The sequence below is a fragment of the Myxocyprinus asiaticus genome, chromosome 34, assembly GCF_019703515.2.
Source record: "Myxocyprinus asiaticus isolate MX2 ecotype Aquarium Trade chromosome 34, UBuf_Myxa_2, whole genome shotgun sequence".
Lineage (NCBI taxonomy): Eukaryota > Metazoa > Chordata > Actinopteri > Cypriniformes > Catostomidae > Myxocyprinus > Myxocyprinus asiaticus.
In genome coordinates this window covers 42,813,640-42,819,678 of record NC_059377.1, presented here as the reverse complement: position 1 = coordinate 42,819,678, position 6,039 = coordinate 42,813,640, and positions in this window count along the sequence as shown.

Genomic DNA, 6,039 nt, shown 5'->3' with positions numbered 1-6,039 from the left:
CTTGCGCCCAATGGTCAATGGATGTAGAAAGGCAAGGCAATAATACAAGATAAAATTACATTTAAAACCAATTAAGAAGAAGAAATGAGATTAAAAAGTAATAAAATTATTAAAAATGAATAAAGAAAAAGAATACAGAAATAAAATGATGCAGTGCAATCAGTAAGTCTAGCACAGTGATCCGTCAGTACATGCACACAGTTAAACAGATGTGTATTCAGTCTGGATTTAAATGTGGCTACTGTTGGAGCACATCTGACTCCTTCTGGAAGCTGGTTCCAGCTGCAGGTGGCATAATAGCTCAACGCTGACTCACCTTGTTTTGAGTAAACCTTCGTATGTCTCACTGACTTGATCCTAATGATCTAAGAGGTCTGTTATGTTTATATTAAACAAGCATATCTGAAATGTATTTAGGTCCTAGGCTATTGGGTGATTTATAAATGAGTAATAGTACTTTAAAATAAATTCTAAATGTAACTGGAAGCCAGTGTAAAGACCTGAGTTATATGCTCTGATTTTTTGGTTTGGGTGAGAATCCTGGCAGCATCGTTCTGAATGAGCTGCAGGTGTCTAATGGTCTTTTTGGGAAGGCTGGTGAGGAGTCCATTGCAGTAGTCTACCCTACTGGTGATGAATGCATGAACAAGTTTCTTGACTGGTACAAAACATCTAATTCTGGCTATATTTTTTAGATGATAGTAGGCTGATTTAGTTATTGCTTTGATGTGACTACTGAAACTAAGGTCTGACTCCAAAATGACACCAAGATTCCTGACTTGATTTTTTGTCTTTAGACCCTTGGAGTCAAGGTATGTATTCACCTTTGGAATTTCACTTTTGTTGCAAAATACAATGACTGCTGTCTTGTTGTTGTTTAACTGAAGAAAGTTTTGGCATATACAACTGTTAACTTCATCTATGCACTTGCACAGAGAATCTATAGGGTTGTAGTCATTTGGCGATAGGACTAGATAGATCTGGGTGTCGTCTGCATAGCTATGGTATGCAGTTTGGTTCTTTTTCATAATTTGGCCTAGTGGGAGCATATACAGGTTGAACAGGAGTGGTGCAAGAATTGAGCCTTGTGGGACTCCACACGTCATGGATGTCCACTCAGACTGATAGTTACCTATGTTCACATAGAAACCCCTCCCTTCTAAATATGACCTGAACCAGCTGAGGACCATCCCAGAGAACACTACACTGTTTTCCAATCTGTCTAGGAGAATGTTGTGGTCAACAGTGTCAAAAGCAGCACTGAGATCTAATAATACCAGCCCTGATATTTTGCCTGAATCATTATATGAATGTCATTAAGGATCTTTATGAGCGCCGTCTCTATGCTATGTTGTGGTTGGAAACCAGACTCTAAATTGTCCAAGTAGCCATTTGAGATTAAGAATTTGTTCAGCTGATTGAAAACAAGTTTTTCAATGATTTTGCCTATGAAAGGAAGATTTGAAATTGGTCTGTAGTTGTTCAATATCTAGTTTGCTCTTTTTAAGAAGGGACAACTGCAGATTTCAGGGACTTTGGAAATGTGCCTGAAAGGAGTGACGCATTTACTATTTCTTCCAGGGTTTTGCCATCAACTTCCTCAAAATCAGACATAGTGACTAATTTGTTTTTGAAGTGGGTGCTGTCTAACCTCAGTGCAACATGAGGACGAGCTGATTGCCATTCTAATATCAGTTATCTTCTTCATGAAAAAAGATGCAAATTCATTGCATTTGCTGTCAGAGAGCATTTCACAGGCAACCTGTGTTGTGGGATTTGTTAGTCTCTTTACAGTAGCAAAAAGAGTGTGAGTGTTGTTTACATTGCTGTTAATGTTTGAGAAGAAGGTCTGCCTAGCTGTGCCTAATTCCAAATTGAATTGTCTTTATAGATATTATAATGGACTTCAAGTTGTGTTTTCCGCCACATTTGTTCTGCTTTCCAGCATTTTCTTTTCATGTTTTTCACTGCTGTTGTGTTTCTCCAAGGTGCTTTACGCCTGCCAGTGATCATCCTGACCTTTACAGGAGCAGTGCCATCAATAGCATTATTAACTTTTGAATTAAAGTTATCAAGGAGAACATCAACACAGTCTGCGAATATACTCCGTTTCAAAGATATAAACTTGATAAATTGCACACTAGTGTTCTCATTTATGTACTTCTTTTTGACAGAGACAGATCTAACTTCAGTGGCAGGAGAAATCAATATTTCAAAGAAAATGCAGAAATGGTCAGATAGCGCGACGTCCTTAATAATAGTGGATGAAATGTTCAGACCCTTACTAATGAGCAGATCAAGAGTGTGTCTGTGATTGTGTGTGGGTCCATCTACATGCTGAGTCAGATCAAAGTGTTTAAAACATTTATGAGTTCTTTGGCAGTGTTGTGTTCAGGATTATCTATATGAATGTTGAAATCCCCAGCAATAACAAAACAGATAAATTCAGAGGAAGTTGTTGATAACCGTTCTGTAAAATCATCATCAAAGCCAGGAGAATATTTGGAGGCCTATAAGTAATTATAAATAGAATGCATGAAGCACCTTTTAGTACAATACTTAGATATTCAAAGTTCAAGTAATCACCAAGTGACGCTTGCATTGAAAGACATCTTTAAATTTTGCAGCTAATCCTCCACCTCTCCTAGCAGCTCTACAAACACTCATAAAAGTAAAGTTTGGAGGGTCTGATTCATTGAGGACTGTTGCACTGCAGCTATTATCAAACCAAGTCTCATTTAGAAACATAAAGTCCAAGTTGTTTGTGGTGATGAGGTCATTGACTAAAAATGACTTGTTCTTTAGTGAGCGGATGTTTAAAAGTGCTAACTTGACAGCATCTGTTTTTGGCCCCATAGCAATGTCAGATTGACGTCTAATAGGCAACAGATTAGTTTGCCGTATGTATTGAGAAAGCCTTAGTCTTCCTATCACATAACATAACAGATTTTGAAAAAACTACTGGCACAGCGGGTTCCCGCTTGTTCTGTAAACATTTATGAGTGTTGCTGCTACCGTAGCAGGGGCCGACACATATCACTGAGAGCTGTTATCAGTTGTTTGTTGTTCACTGAGAGCAGAACAAGGACGATGTGTACCCTTGTGTTGTGGCAGTGGCTACAGAGCTTTCTCAGAGGGAGGGTGATCTGGGTCTGCAGGCTTTGGTGGTAGAGGGGCCTGCCATTTTTTGGTTGGTATCTGAAAGCTCACAGCAATGGAGTGGGAGAGCTTTCTTCCAGCATACACTAGCTCCTCCATTTTCTCAGAGAGGCTCAGAAGTGGGGATGATTACGAGAAAGTGCGTGGTAACAGAGACTGTGGCTCTGGTGTTTCTGGAGGCTGATGCATATTATCTTGGCTCCCTTGAAGTTTTTCCAGGAAATCGTCCTTGGGTCCTGTATCTTGGAGCAGTTCTAAGTCATAACAGTCTGACTGTAGTATGCTCTGTGTGTGGGGCTCAGCCTGGATTGTGCCCCTGAGCAGTGGCTGTTGTGTCTTCGCTGTGTTGAGGGCTTTGACTACGTGACTACGTGACCAGTGACTACGACTCAAGATGGCGCCGAGTATGGCTGCTGCGTTGCGAGCTCCGACACAACATAGTAGTGTTTTGTTTGTTTTGTTCACAGTTCTTATGTTTTTTGTCTTGGATGTTGTCTGCCTTATTGTCTACGACAGACAAACAGTTTTGGACACTGGTTCAGCAATTTCACACCGTAAACCGGACTTCACATTTCTCAATGCCGACCCGCTGTTTACAAACACGCAAGCGGAGCCCTTTGTCTGGGCAGCACAACCGCGGAAACGCAGAAGGAAAAGGGGAAACAGAGCCGGCGTTCTCATCAGAGTAAGACGCCACGCAAATCGACCCCCGCTACCCACTATTCTACTGGCAAATGTTCAGTCTCTGGATAACAAGCTCTGCGAGCTGAAAGCACGGATCTCTTTCCAACGAGATACAAGGGACTGCTGCATTATCTGCCTTACGGAAACTTGGATGTCTGCGGAGATTCCAGACTCAGCCATTGAACCCGCGGGGTTCTCCGTGCACCGAGCGGACAGAGTGAAAGACCTCTCAGGTAAAACTAGAGGAGGTGGTGTATGTTTTATGATCAACAAATCCTGGTGTGATCAGAGGAACGTTCATTCTATCAAGTCTTTCTGCTCTCCTGATCTGGAATTTCTTATGCTTCTGTGTCGACCATTCTGGCTACCGAGGGAATTCACAGCGGTCATTATCACAGCTGTATACATTCCCCCACAAGCCGACACAGACCGGGCACTTAAGGAACTGTATGGGAGTATAAGTGAGCAGGAAACCACGCACCCTGAGGCCACGTTCATTGTGACTGGGGACTTTAATAAAGTCGCACCAAAATACCACCAGCACATTAGTTTCAACACACGAGGGGACCGGGTTTTGGACCATTGCTACTCTCCCTTCCGGGATGGCTACAAATCCCTCCCCCGCCCACCATTTGGCAAATCGGACCACTCTTCCATTCTGCTTCTGCCCGCTTACAGGCAGAAATTGAAACAGGAAACACCCGCCCTCAGAACGATCCAGTGCTGGTCGGACCAATCAGATTCTACGCTACAAGACTGTTTTGATCACACGGACTGGGAGATGTTCCGGTCCGCCTCTGATGACGACATCAAGCTTTTTGTTGATAGCGTAATGTGTTTCATCAGAACATGCGTAGAGGACGTGGTTCCGACCAGAACAATACGGATCTATCCGAATCAGAAACCTTGGATTAATAGTGATGTTTGCGCGGCACTTAATGTGCGGACCTCTGCTTTTAATTCTGGGAACGCGGAGGAGCATAAACAAGCCAGTTATGCCCTCCGAAAAACCAGAACCGCAAAACGCCAGTACAGGAGCAAGATTGAAGGACAGTTTAACACCACCAACTCTAGAAGCATGTGGCAGGGAATTAACATCATCACGGACTTTAAAGGGAATAAAAACTCCACCATGAACACCGCTGCCTCTCTCCCGGATGAGCTAAATACTTTTTATGCTCGTTTCGAGGGAAATAACACCACCCTCGCGGAGAGAGCTCTCGCGGCCGAAGCTACAGAGGTTAGTTCACTCTCCGTCTCTGTAGCGGATGTAACCCGATCCTTCCGACGGGTGAATATATACAACAGGAGGGCCTGAGAGCGCTGCTTCTGCTCCTGGTGCAGCTCAAGCAGTGTCTGATGGTGGTTTTGGTGGATGCTGGCGAGAGTCTTGATGAGATGCAAAGGGTGAGGACACCATGACAGCGTACCTTCCTCACAAATCCCGGGTTTCAGCACCACTGTAACACTTCCCCAGTTAATCTGGACAAGAGGAAATGGGAGACGCCGTTCTCAGTCTCAAATACAGTTTTTATTCAGACAAATGAAAATACACTTTTCAGCGGAACATAAACGAAGGCAGGGCTTTTCAGCCAAACATAAATCTCTGCTCTTTCTCCACCAAACAGGGCACACACACTCGGGATCAGCTTTTTTCCTCTGGGCTTCCCGTCTCCCTTTATATCTCCCCAACACCACACACTGAAACACAGAACAGCTGTTAGGGAAATTACACACAGGTGCGAGTCCTTCCTATTCATTCCTCCTGGCCTCGCCCCCATTTACAAACCAGCGCTCCATCACCACACACCTGTTTTGCAAAATGTGTGATCTATTAGATAAGTGCATGCAATGCCTAAAGTTTTATTTTGAGGTAATTTGATCTGTTATTTAATAATAATAATAATAATAATAATAATTATATATATATATATATATATATATATATATATATATATATATATATATATATATATATATATATATATATAATTTATTTTGATACAATTCTTATTTGCTATTTTCAGTTTTGATCATATATATAATAATAATAATAATTATTATTATAATAATATATATGTTGCTAATAAGAATCCATGAAATCATCACATTTATTTTGAGACAATTCTTATTTGCCATATTCAGTTTTGATCAAGGCGATTAAATCAAATATTTGGTTTAAAACGGTCCAATAAG